General features: G+C 38.4%; 1 long non-coding RNA gene across 2 annotated transcripts; it reads left to right on the plus strand.

Annotated features, from left to right (window-relative positions):
- The first annotated feature begins 6702 nt into the window (after positions 1-6702).
- LOC141009209 (uncharacterized) lies at positions 6703-13198 on the plus strand. Of its 2 annotated transcripts, none has more exons than XR_012180128.1 (3): positions 6703-6772; positions 10854-10956; positions 11743-13198. It is a non-coding gene; the product is annotated as an uncharacterized lncRNA (long non-coding RNA). The 2 variants fall into 2 exon arrangements; XR_012180127.1 differs by having other exon boundaries at positions 6717-6776.
- Positions 13199-14755: the final 1557 nt, after the last annotated feature.

Here is a 14755-nt window from a genome sequence, read left to right on the forward strand (position 1 = left end):
ATAGTTTACACACTTTTTATAGCCTGTCTAAGTATTTAAGTTCTGCACACTCACAATAAACAAGTTGGTCTAAGTATTACACACTCAAAATAAACAAGTTATTTGTACTAAAATCTCAAGTAAACCCAATTTAGTAAGTAAATTAATTAAGTAATTACATTTAATAAGTGTTTCTCACTTATCAATTTGTTATTTTCGATAAAGTTACCTTCTCTTACACTTCAAGCACTTTAGAAAAATGAATGCGACAACACTGGTCAGTAGAGAGTGGAATTACTTTTGCCAGTTTAATTTTTTCTGGAAAATACCAGATTAGGACAGATTACAAATACAAATAAATAATATACAAAAATATAATAAATACAGACTTAGAACATTTCTCGATTTACTTTAAAGTGAGCCTAATGTACAACACACACTTTTCCGTAGCTATATTTCTAGGGACATTTTATATCTCAATATGAGACATATATGAATATCTCTCATGATATTTCTGTCATCTATCTAATGTGTCATAGTAACACATGTTTTACTGTATCTACAGTAAAAGTATAATGTATATATATACACACACACACAATTGCAATCAAAATTATTCAACCCCCACTACAAATTAGGTTTATTGGCAAAATGTACAAACTAGCAGCTGTTTGCAATAAACAAATCAAACAAGAACAATTTAAATAGCTCAACACAACTAATAGTACAAGTGGTTTCTCCAAATTCAACACAAAATGCCACTTTTAATGACTACTGCAGTCTCAAAATTATTCAACCCCTTCATGACAAGCATCTTTAGTACTTAGTAGAGCACCCTTTTGCTGTTATGACCTGCTGCAAATGTGATGCATAGCCAGAAACCAGCTTCTGGCAGTGTTCCTGAGGAATCTTAGCCTATTCCTCATGGGCAAAGGCCTTCAGTTCACTAGTATTCTTGGGTTTGCGTGCTGCAACCACCTTTTTCAAATCCCACCAGAGATTGTCAATGGGGTTCAAGTCAGGCGACTGTGATGGCCACTCTTGTATCATCCAGGACTTCTTCTGAAATCAAGCCTTGGTGGACTTTGAGGTATTCTTGGAATCGTTGTCCTGTTGGAAGGTCCAATGACGCCCAAGCTTCAACTTCCTCACAGACAGCATGACATTTTCTCTCTCCAGGATTTCCTGATACTTGATTGAATCCATCTTGCCCTCCACACGCTGCAGGTTTCCAGTGCAAGAGGAAGCGAAGCAGCCCCAGAGCATCACTGAGCCACCGCCATGCTTCACTGTAGGCAGGGTGTTCTTTTCAGTGTATGCTTCATTCTTCCTCCTCCAGACATACCACTGATCCATAGGCCCGAAAAGTTCCAGTTTTGTTTCATCGCTCCACAGAACAGAATCCCAAAACCTCTTTGGCTTATTTATATACTTCTGAGCAAATTGGAGCAGACTTTTCTTGTGCTTTTGGGTCAGTAGTGGTGTACATCTTGGAGTAGGCACAGAGCCCTTCAGCGTTTAGTATGCGCCCTACTTTGGAAACTGAAACCTCAGTACCTGTTGCCACCAAGTCTTGCTACAGGTCTTTTGCAGTCAGTCGAGGGTTTTTGACCACCTGCCTCCTCAGGACTCTGGTGGCAGCCATTGATAGCTTCCTCTTTCTGCCACGTCCAGGTAGTGTAGCCACTGTTCCTTTAACTTTAAACTTGCGAACTATGCTTCCAACTGTATCTCTAGGAATATTCAGTGCCTTTGCTATTTTTTTGTATCCTTTTCCTTGTTTGTGCAAGGCAATGATCTCTTCTCTGAATGATTTGGACAATTCTCTTGACTTAGCCATATTTCTAACATGCAATGAAACATCACTGTCAACAGTCCAGGTATTTGGGGTGTTCTATCTCAAGCACACCTGATGCAACTAATGAAGCCCTTGATTGCTTGCATCAGGTGTGCTTGAGACCCCACACCTGATTTGCAAATATGTGCTCTTATGAAGAATTCTATTCAGGGGGTTGAATATTGTTGAGACTGCAGTAGTCATTGAAAGTAGGATTTAGTGTTGAATTTGGATAAAATCCTTGTAATATTAGTTTAACTATTTAAACTGTTCTCGTGTAATTTGTTTATTGCAAACACCTGAAAAAATTTAAATTTGGCAATAAACCTAAAATGTAATGGGGGTTGAATAATTTTGATTGCAACTGTGTATATGTATATATACATATATATATATATATATATATATATATATATATATATATATATATATATATATATATATATATACACACACATATATATATATATATACACATATATACATATATATATATATATATATATATATACATATATACATATAATGTATATTGTGGTCCCTGTGCTTTCAAGTTCAAGCTAAGGCCAAAATCAAAAAGAAAATCAACACCTTTTTTTTGCTCCCAATGTTCACAAGCTGAATTTTAAAAAAGTAAGACTTTTTAATGCAAACAAAAGAATCATGATTAAAACCACTTTGCCAAGATAATCCATCTACCTGACAGGTGTGACACATCAACATGCTGATTAAACAGCACGATTAGTGCACAGGTGTGCTGTGGACTGGTCACAATAAAAGACCACTCAATGTGCAGTGTATCTTAAAAAAGATTTATAAGGCACTATGGGGCTGTTTTCACAACGTTGGTTAAACTTTTGTTGCGTTTTGGCTGTTTGTTCACACAACAACGGCATGAACACAAACGCAGACTTTTGAAGCCAGGTTCCAGAGGTCAACCTTCTGAAAATGTGACCCTTACCATCATCGTGTAAACTGACAGTACGCACTTCCTGTGAAAGCTTTGACGACACGGCCCCACTTCACACGTGTACTACGTTTTCAGCCTAATATTGGTGCACAAATAGGAGGACAACAAGAACAATGGCAGACTATCAAGCTTTGTTTGTGCTGCTGACCCTTCTGACTTTATTCATTTTTTAAAATTCTTTGGTTTTGCAAACCAACATTACATGAGCTGTCTGTGTGGCCGGTCTCAGACAATCTTGTAGATGAAGAAGCCTAATGTGGAGGTCCTGGGCTGGCATGGTTACACATCATCTGTAGTTCTGAGGCCAGTTAGATGTACAGCCAAATTCTCAGAAAGACATTGGAGTCGGCTTATGGTAGTGAAATAAATATTCAATTCAACAGCTCTGGTGGTCATTCCTGCAGTCAGCATGCCAACTGCATGCTCCCTCAAAACGTGTGACATTGTGGTGTGTGATAAAACTGCACGTTAGAGTGGTCTTTTATTGTGACCAGTCCACAGCACACCTGTGCACTAATCATGCTGTTTAATCAGCATGTTGCGTCACACCTGTCAGGTGGATGGATTATGGGCATGGATGGAAGCAAAAGTGTTGAGTTTACATTTTTGTTGAGTGTATAATTTAAATGTGGTTAGAAAAGGTCATATTAAATCTGTGATTATTTATTTGAATAAAAAATGTAAAAGCCCAACAGAGTGTGCCTCGTACTTCAGCAGTGGGCATCCTTAAATGCACTGTCTCAGTGATCTATAGTTTGCTCTGTGGCCTTAATAGACTATAGCTTTTTTGTTGTTCTGTTTGGGAACACAACATGGAGAAAACTAGCTGTGCAGAATGAATAGTCATAACATCAAACCATGTAAGAAGTAATATGAAGAAGTACTTGACGCCATCAGAAGAAAAATGGAAAATAACAGTAAGGCTGATTGCTGAATTTGGTAGATGCATTAGCCTTACAGTAACGTCTTTTCACTCAAGTGAGGCACCACAAATAAACTGAACAACATTCATTCTACAGTTTAGTTTAGGACAATTCTACATGAGTTGCCTTCAAATTTACAAATCAGTTGATTTTCTTTGAAAATGTGACCCCCACGTTAAGGTCACCACACCCAGCCCGCAGAAGTGTGTGCCAAGGGGGAACGCAGTGTTATTAGCCATTACTGACAGTTTACTGTCATGAAACTAGAGGTTAAAAGCTTCTATGAACTGGCTTTAAATGTTAAAAAAAACAAACAAAAAAAAACAGCAGGTTGCAGATACTGTTCAGGTAATACACCATTTAAGCTACCTGTGTCCTTTTTCTATTAGGTGAGGTCCAAGCTGAACCCCTAATGATCCGTTGCATAATTTCCTTCACTGCCTGCTGCTTGATGTCCACCTCTGGAAATGACAGACACAGCAAGCAACAGAGACAAAGATTTCACCACCAAGCGTGAAGCTTTAGTCATCTTTTTCTGGCAGACTTGTCACATTTAACAACTTCACTGGTTCTAAATAGGAGTCTGCCTCGGAAACAGTGCCAAGAACCCAAATGAGTTCAAATTATATGAGAGGTGTAAATCACAGGCATCATTAGCCTTGCACTTGAAATATAGCTCATTTGGATGTAAAAGCTTAAAAATGACACAAGCCCTAAGGACCAATCAATGAAGTTTTTGTTGGAGAATCTCCAGGTTTTTCCTCTTAATTATGCCATAAATACTGAGTGAACCGGATTAGTGTGAACTCTGTATCAAGTTGGATTTGGCTGTAGTCACGGAACAATTAATAATCATTGCTGTGGAGGTTTATTTAGTGGTATTCAAAGTATACATGTAGAGTTTGGTGCCTTTAGAGTATGTGAGACCATTCAAATTATTCTGAAATTAATACTATTTTCCATCTAAAGGTTTTGTGAGGATAAGAGAGTTTCTCAAATCACAAAGATGGGAACAAATAAATGAAATTTTGCAATAATGCAGCCCATTGGCAAAGAAATGTGAATATGTAATTTTCTAACATCAAATATTGAATGGCATACACAATAAAACTATTGTCCATAAGATGTCTTTAAAATGTCACAAAAAAACCAAATTTTGCGTTAAAGTGATCAATGTGCTTAGAAAGAGACTATTATTCAGGTGTCAGAGTCTAAGATCCTTGGGTGGCAACTATTCAGCCCTGTATGTTATTCCAACAAATACCCTGTGCATAGTGCCCAATTCAGGCCTCATATATTAAAAAAATATTTAACAAAATGAAGACACATGTATAGCCTGTTCAGTCAACATGGATGTCCTACCTGCTCCAAAAAGTCAAGGCTTCCCTTTTGTTTGCACAAATTGAAGAATTTAAATTGTTGACCTAACAGGCCAATGATTGAGATCTGAGTTTGAATTTTCTCATACACCACTTGCCACAACATTTTACCTTCTACATAAAAGTGACTTTGATTTCAACGGAATAGATAAAATGCTCGAATCTGAAAGGCAAAAATAGGATTCAAGACCAGTTCTCTTGAACTGACATGCATGAGAAACAGCAGTCCTGAGGAGAATACAATACAAAATGAACATACATCATAAAGAGAAAGAAAAGAAAGGCTGAATGTTTGATTTTGTACATTCATACATAATTTCCTTCACCGTCATCACTTGGAATACAGAAGATTTATTGTGACACAATGAAACTTCATATTTGCATACTAAAGTAAGTCATTTCAGTTTGAACAGTACTGACCGTCTCCTCCTTTTTTCATGAAAACAGGAATAATGGCTCAGTCACCCTCCTTATGCACCACTACATGATTATATCACTGCACCTGTCCAGTTGACTCATTTTCCTTAGCTGGTCAGGTGCATTTCAATATATTTTAAATAATGTTCAAAAAATAAAGAAATATCTATTATCCACATTGGCTGTGTTTTGGTTAGCTAGCTAATTAAAAGCTGGTTTTTAAATTAGCTTTGTGCTGTTTTAAAATGGAGTGCTTGGATAAAAATGTTCTCATCTGGTTTACCAGTTTCCAATACCTTAGTTAGACAAGACTGTTTATAAAGCCAGTTGATAATTATTCAGCACATACTCAGGACGCTTTGTGTGTCCACAGTCAGAATAAAATGTGAAATAAGCATTCATCTAAAAATGAAGCCAATAATAATAGACCTGACTTTAACTGATCAGCTCCAGTGGACTTTTAGGGATCACTGGAACTAAGAACATTAACACTGATTCACACTTCTCTATTACTCTGTTATGGTTATTTCATTGTATGAAATGTGAACCGAAAATGAATCAAAGTAAAAAAGACCTCCATAACTTTTGATGTACAGAGCATACTGTGTGTGGTCACAGCTGAGTGGGTTGGAGGCTTGAAGGGCTGCGGCTGGAAGGGGTCAAGTGGTGGGGTAGTGGAGGTGCCAGTTAAAGAAACCAGAACAAGAAGAACTGACCAGGTGCATCCTTGCTCTCTTAAACCAAATCCACGTTTCTGTCACAGCTGCAGTCTGTGTTTATACTGTGAAATGTGTCTGCTCAGAGGCACAGGAACCATTTCAACTGACAGAATGACTTGATATTATTTATTCATTGTTTGCATCTGTATTCATTGATATTCTGATTGTGAAATCGTCATTTAATAGCCCAGAATGTGATTATGGTGTCTTCTGAACACTGGAAATGATTTATTAAGCTAAATATATCAAACCCAATGCTCAGCCTCCCATGTGACTGAATGGAAATGAAAATTAATGATGTAATATTGTTTGTTGCTGACGGACAGACTCTCCTACTCTCTCTGACTTTAATTTTTTCCATAATAAAAGTTAAAGGGGGAAATAACAGATAGTGATGTAGCCAGGTGAAAAATACAAAGTTCACACTGAAGCCACTGGATGGCACTGTGCCCCAGACTGTGAGGCTTGCGGACTAAAACAGGAAGTGAAGAGCTTTGTCTGTTCGAGCAGCTCATTTGTTTGCCTGTAGGACGTTTGCTGTTTTCCAAGTGGGTAAATATCCTTAAAATGTTATTTCTGTACAAAATGGTCGACAGATGTGCGCTTACATGATTGTATAGGAGTATAAAATGTAAGGTTTGCCACAGATGGTGATGTAGTTGGTCTGATGTTGACAGATTTTCTGTACATGTTCTCCGTCACTGAGTAATTAATGACAATACTTTCTGAAAGTATTGTCATTAATTAGTTCATTTTACAGAGATGCATTCTGTTATCGCTCATGCTGGAGAACATTTAATAGTTGTACGTGGTACCGAAAATAATGTTTATTTTTGTTGTGTAGTGCTGCATGGGGTTGATGGCCTGTCGCCACATAATGTGCACTTGACTTAGCACAGAGATAAAACATAGTGAGTATATTGAGATACTGCATCATTTAATTTGATATTAATGTACTCAATGTTTCATGCTCTTTTAAAATTAACTGTATGTAGTTTTGTTTATTTTCTTTTATTCTGTTTAACAGAAGAGCTACAGTTGTTCATGTACTCTCATACAGTATGTGCACTCTGGTTTATGTACAGTCATTTATGCACTGAGCTGAGTTACTGCATTAGATACAATATTAGTCAGCCAAGGATCCTAGTCACTTTATGTGATGGGTTTATACATTTCAAAGAGTTATATTATTAACCAAGATTTGTGAAATCGTTTGGATGTTTGAAAGTAAGCTACTGGTTGAAGTGAGACTCTTCATGCCTGAAGTTGTTAATTTGCTTGTGTAGAAAAGTCTTTGTTAAATCTAAACCAAATTGAACAAAATAATTTAATACCTCCCTTCTGGAGAGTAGTCGAGGAATAAAGATCCCTGAATATAGTCTTGTGTCCTGTGTTATTCAAATTTTACCAGAAGAAACATCTTTCTACTAAATGAAGTGTTTTGCAGTCCTTTTGTTGTTCAGACCAACAGTTAGGCTAACACAGGTTTTTAACCAGATGGCGAATCAGAAAACAAAATTTAAATTTGGGAGTGACACACAGTTTAATCCGTTATCTGTCTTCACACTGGTACAAAACTCCAGTGATGTTGTAATCAGAATCAGAATCAATATTTCTTTATTGTCCCACAACGGGAAATTTGTTTTCCACAGCAGCCAAAGGACAGAATATTTACAAAAAACAATAACAATAGCCAAAAATTAACAATATAAATTAAAAAGGTAAGAAATAGAATAGACTTGTATATACATATAAACACGATATTGTACAAAATTAACAGCAGTGAATCTTCATTTACAATATAAATAATAAATATGGGTATTAAGAAAACTGACAGTGCAGAGTTCAGAGTGAGGTCTATTGGGAGCAGTGCTGATTGTAGACTCTGACAGCAGCAGGAAGGAAGGACCTGCGATACCTCTCCTTCACACACTTAGGGTGTATCTGTCTGTTGCCGAAGGAGCTGCCCAGTGCTGTCCTTAATAAGTTCTCTGTAGGCTCTGTTGTCCCCGCCCCTGACTATAGCAGAGTCTTCAGAGAACTTTTGTAGATGGCTGTGGGGTGTTTGGTGGGAGAAGTCTGCAGTGTAAAGGGTGAACAGGAAAGGGGCCAGGACTGTTCCCAGTGGGGCCCCCGTACTGCAGACGACCGTGTCCGACACACAGTCCCGAATCCTCACATACTGTGGCCGGTTGGTGAGGTAATCGAGAATCCAGGACGTGAGGTGTTGGTCCACCCCTGCGAGCTCCAGCTTGTCCCCCAAAAGTGCAGGCTGTATGGTGTTGAAAGCACTGGAGAAATCAAAGAACATGATCCTCACAGTGCTTCCAGGTTTCTCCACGTGGGACAGTGATCTGTCCAGGAGGAAGATGATGGCGTCGTCCACTCCGATACCAGGTTGATATGCAAACTGGAGTGGGTCCATAAAAATAATAATAAGGTGTATTAGATCAGTCCGATCTGCTGCAGTGTCCAATCAATAACTGATATCTGATAAGGGGGCGTGTGGACCAGTAAAAAGACTTCTGTGAAGGCTGCTCTTGAGTGACCTCGCCCATTGCTCCTCAGAGATCACTCCTCACTCCTTGGAGCAGAAAAAGAGCTCTGAGACAGTGTGAAAGATGCTGGACCAGAACGACTTCTGTTTCAAGTGAGAATCCAGGAAATGTCAAACAAGAAGACCCATTGTCTTCCAGGCTGGCAAAAGATATGAGGAGAATCAAATGACCATACTTGAAATCAAATGTGGCCTGTTAGCATACAGTGTAATGGTCTAAAGTGGGTCCTGGTCTGACTATTTTAAATATGTCCTCATCTGTAAACCACAGATCCTTGACCTCCGCTGGACATTTTATACACTATATATACACATATTTGAAAAATGATAACTGTTCAATTAAACAATGATAAGGTCTGCAGCATTGTGCTGGCTGTGGTGGCTGTGGTGGCTGCAGCTACAGCGGTGATGATAGCACTGGGTAGCTGCCAGTTGACATTCAGTCATTTGCTTCCCAACCCCAGTTCCTTATCCAGTGTTTGAATTGTTCCTTAAATGAAGGGCATGGCTCACGTCCATCCTAGCATCAGGAGAGATCAGTGATCCCACTCAGCTGTAATTGTTTTCCATCAGTGCCAGAGGAGGTGGAAGGGAGCTGGAGGCAGCATTGCTGCTTTCAATTTTTAATCTGGCCATGGCCCCTGGGTTTAACTGTCATGACGTGTGATAATTCACCAGGCATTTCCCACCTATGTTATTAACCAGATGCATATGAATTAGAGGCATTACAGGTGTAAAGCCGAGTGATAGGTTATGTATGTAATGATTTTCTTCTATTTAAGCTATTTTTTGTGTTTCCAGTGAGGAAAGCGTGAATGAATAACTGAACATTATAAAACAGATAGCTCTGGTCCTTGATCATGATTGGCTGAGCAGCATTTGAAACTGTTGTGAAATACTATATAAACACACACCTTTGACCGCATTACATCAGTATTAATGCACCAAACAAATTGTTTCAAAATGACACACTTTTATTTATTAACTTTGATTATAATGGGTATCAAACTAGCAAGGAAGCTAGACATATAGCCAACCATACTACTAGTAAGTCCTGAAGCCTATAGTGAGCAGCAGTAAGGGCCGTGTCCACATAACATTTTTTTTTGGACAGAAAAGTCTTCAGACTGACAGCTGCTAACGCCATGGAAACAGAGAGCATAGGGTGATGACAGCAATCACTCCCCAGTACCATTCAGCATACAGACAATCTGCTCCCACAGATGGACTAAAGCTCAGGATAGACAGACACAGCAAAAACAAGCTTTACCTCCATATTCTGGATTACCAGGGCAACGGGTGTTATATCAAATCAATTTTATTTATATAGCCCAAAATCCCAGTCGCATTGCCTCAGTGGGCTATACCTAACAATCTAACATATCTGGCCATTCCCTACCTTTAAAGGTACATTTTGTAAGATCTGGACATAATTTAAGTTTAAAACATTTAAAAAATGAAGTAACCCTATCAATAGAGTGTGAAGAATTAACAGTTCTGGTGTTATATCCAAGATGCCCTAGTTATTCAGTTAACACAAAGAAAGAAACTGAACAAGAGTTAATTTTGCCGGTGCTTTCCAATGCTGGAGACTGCTGTTGGAGTAAAAAGATGAACTCACAATGTTTCTTTAGACCAGTAAGTAACTTTACTGTAACTAATGACAACACAAACTGTAACAGTTCGTGTGATGTGACTGTTTTCTTGTTACTGTGGTGTTGCTCAAGCTGAGCTAAGTAAGCTATAATGTAATCTCTTACACAAACGCTACACGTGAAGATCATAAGATAGCAGTCTTATTTTGACCAGCTGTAATTTTTGCTCTGCTGTCAGTTATGAGTTGCCTTTAATTATAACAGTTGACTGTAAAGTGCGATTGTATGGACCCAGTAGTTGACCGGATATCATTCAATTCATCATATTGTATCGACTTGGCATTACGGCTATGAGACTGTTATGTAACTTCGTTATACATTTTTGAGGACATTACAAGGTTTATTACATGTGCCTCAGTGCAGCAATGTATGTTAGATATTGTGTACAGTCAGTAAATCATGAAATTCTTGCTTCAGGAAAGAACATTGAGCAGCTCCGGCTTCTACCCTCATGAAGAAGTGAACGCAGACCTGAAGATCCTGCTGCATCAAGCATTGGATCGAGTGACAGTGACAACAAGTAAGTCTAAAGTGGCTGAAGATCAGAAGCACTGACATCATCTGAGTGAAATAATGAATAAATCCTGTCTGTAATATTAAAATTGAAGAGAGTACTAATCATATCTTACATGTACAGGGGGCTTTACAGAAAACATTCAAAACACTACAGAGATCACATTGATATGATCAGGCTCAGATATATACACTTTTCACACTGTATATGTCTGAGCCTGATCATATCACTGTTCACACTGTATATATCTGAGCCCTGATCACGTCACTGTTCAGACTGTATATATCTGAGCCCTGGTCACATCACTGTTCACACTGTATATATCTGAGCCCTGGTCACGTCACTGTTCAGACTGTATATATCTGAGCCTGATCACGTCACTGTTCACACTGTATATATCTGAGCCCTGGTCACGTCACTGTTCACACTGTATATATCTGATCACATCATTGTTCACACTGTATGTATGTATGTATGTATCTATATCTATATATATATATATATATATATATATATATATATATATATATATATATATATAGTATATATGTATATATATATATGTATATATGTATATATATGTATATATATATATGTATATATATCTGATCACATCATTGTTCACACTGTATTCACTGAGCCTGATCACATCACTGTTCACACTGTATATATATATCTGAGCCTGATCACATCACTGTTCACACTGTATAATAAACACAGTCCTAACATGTTCTAATAAAAACAATGTGTCTGAACTAAACTAACTGCCCTGCCCCATCTTTGTCTTTTTAGGACCAGAATTCCAGTCCAACCACCCCCAGTGATGAATTACATCCCTGCCCTTTATTCTCATCTGCAGCTGGTCTCATCAACAAGGCTCCCCGAAGGACATCTGTCTCTATAGCTCAGCTGACATCTTTGACCATCATCCCATGACATATATTCTCTATACTGTGAACTTTTGAACAACCCATGATGAAGAGGTTTTCACAAAACTGTGTAGCTTTGTGAGTCTAAAACATACATACTTGCTATGGTATTTGTTATAGTATTTCCTTATATTTGTATTGTCATTTTTGTGTTCTATATTTATGTTCTTGACTGTTGCAGTAATTAGCCTTCATTTCTTTAAAACACCAATCCAAATTCCTTCCTCTAAAAAAGGAGTGGCATTTTAGTGTCCACTATTGCACTGATATCTTTGTAAAATTTGTTATATTTTGCCTTGAATTTGCATAGAAACAAATGAAATACATAAGATAAATGACAAAAAGGGTTTGAACTACACTTTGAGAAGGGGGGAAATACTGCCCCCTACTTGTTTGAAACAGGTGGCCTGAAATTACAAGTAGGTCCTTTAACCGGGACATCACACATCTACCAATCAGCGTCTGATGACACACACAGACATCATAGTGTCTGTGAAAAGATCATTGGTAACCATGTCCTCATTGGAGAATGAAAAATTTTGGCGAGAGAGACAGGACAAATATCCCATCACCAAGCATTAACACAGGCAGACTTTCAGAAGATCAAGCACTCTCAGGCACTGAATCCAAATTCACCTGAGGGTCCTGTCAACAGAGTCTGGTTTGATGTACAGCTGCAGATGGGGCCACAGCTAGAGAGGGCAACCACCAACTGAAGCCTGAATCATTTGTCGTTTGACAGGGTGAGAACGGTCATAAGTATACTTTGCTGTCACTCAACATATGTTAAAAAAAAAAAAAAAGGAAGCCAGGAAACCACCTGTGTGCTAGAGAGCCCATTGGGCTGAACTTCCTTGGCTTCATGTTTCCATTTATTTGTAAAGCAGCCAGCAGCAAAATACCAACCACTGCAGTCTGCCTCCCTGTAACTCCTCTCCAGCCACATCAATGTTTTTCTCAGGCCCTGAAGTGCAGTTCTCCCCTCATCCACCAGGTGCCCTTGGACTTCCTCGTTCCTCACCGCCTGACTTTCCCACCCATCCACACACCTGTTCCCACTTCTCATCGACTCTGCAGTTAACTGTCCTTCTCTGCCCACTCTCCCCTGTTTCCACTCTCCCTCATCAGTCCAGTAGATACTTACCCAGCCCATTTCCACTCAGACATTGCCAGTTCATCCTTGTTGCCTTGTTTGGATTTTGCTTGTTCCAGTATTTGAGTTTAAATGATCAAGACCTGTTTCCTGTGTGTAGGTCTGCCTGTCTACTTGCCAGCTAACTGGTCTGCATGTAAGATGCTGCAGTAAATGACTAACCCTATCTTGCTGCCTTTCTTGTCTTTTGCATTTGGGTCCAACACCTGCTAAATCATAATACCAGCTGTAACACTGCAATCATAAAGGTGCCCAAACTACAAGTTCTGTCCAGAGGCAAACACCCTGTACCAGCCAAGTGAAGTAGTAACATAAATGAGCAATACTTGAACTTGACGTGCACAATTAATGGCAAAATCCAGATAATTGTTAATAATCGGCCAATCTTTAAGAAAGTCTTTCTGGCATAAATTCTTGCAATTTTGTTGATGAGTGTCATTTTATGAAATCTTGCCATATATATGCTGTAGCTGTTTTTATAAAAGCAGTATGCCCCGTGAACCAAATACACGTTCATAATCACTCCAGTTTTTAAAGAAATCAGAAAATTCAATCATTATCTCCTCCCCCCATGCTGATGGAAAGTCAGGTGAAGTTTCATCGCCCAGTAAACATTTCTGGAGCGTCACAGCAAAACAGGGTTCTTGCATTCTCCTAAACAACTGAAGCAGCTGGAGACTTGCTTTAAAATACAAAAAGTCTCCAGCAGACCAGGGATCCCAAATTTAAAAAGATGTTATTTACACCTTTTTTATGCCAAAATCTTCACTGCAGCTGCTAAGCTAAACGTGTTGGTGCGCTAACCATCAGAAGCGGGTGCATTAGCTCGAACGTGTTTATATCTGCTCGATGCATTATTGGGTGGTAATCCTCTGATGAAAAGCATTCACTACACACCAACTGCACGGACTGAGTCAATGGAGGAGTTCAGATCAATACAAAAAGTGATTAGCCATGCTGTGGTATTCTGTTACAAGTAACCGATACGTCCTGCAATGAAGAAAGCATACAGCATGTCACACACTTCTCTCTGTGGAAGCATCAAGGAAAAGAACAACCATCTTTATATATTGACACTACTGAAATAAGCTACAATGGTTAGATAACAGATCAAATAAAGGAAATGTATGGGCATATAGCGATGCTGCAACTTCAGGAGAGCTCTCTCTGTTGTGTGTGACGCAAGCTTCCAGGTAGCAGGTAAATACAAAGGTATGCCTAACAACACCGTAGCTGTTTTAAAATCACTGTAAACCACAGCCTCTTGGGGTTTATTGCTTTAAATTATTTTGGTTGACTGTCGCCATAAATGGTGTTGAGGACTGTCACATTACACTGTAGGAGATACACTAATAATAAATGTAATTTATTAATCACTTAATAAAACACTCGTTAATGGGGCACCACCTCCATTATTTTGTCTATTTAAATAATCCGGAGGTAATTAATCAAATTCGACTGGACAAGTTTAACTTGTATCAATTCTAATCAATTTCAGATCAATTTATTCAATCTCAGATATGAAGCAGTGAATTCTACACATATCCATCGGTTCTCCACATTAAAAACAAACCTGCACAGACAACGACATATGGTTAAATATGTTTATTGACTAAATAATTCAGGTTAAATAAATGAAATGGCAATTTAAATGAATAACACAGGTAACAAGAAATATGAAATAACTAAGTCATGGGTTATTAGTGGAATATTGGCTGATGGT

This window comes from Pagrus major, chromosome 15 (assembly GCF_040436345.1).
Source record: "Pagrus major chromosome 15, Pma_NU_1.0".
In the NCBI taxonomy this organism is placed as follows: domain Eukaryota; kingdom Metazoa; phylum Chordata; class Actinopteri; order Spariformes; family Sparidae; genus Pagrus; species Pagrus major.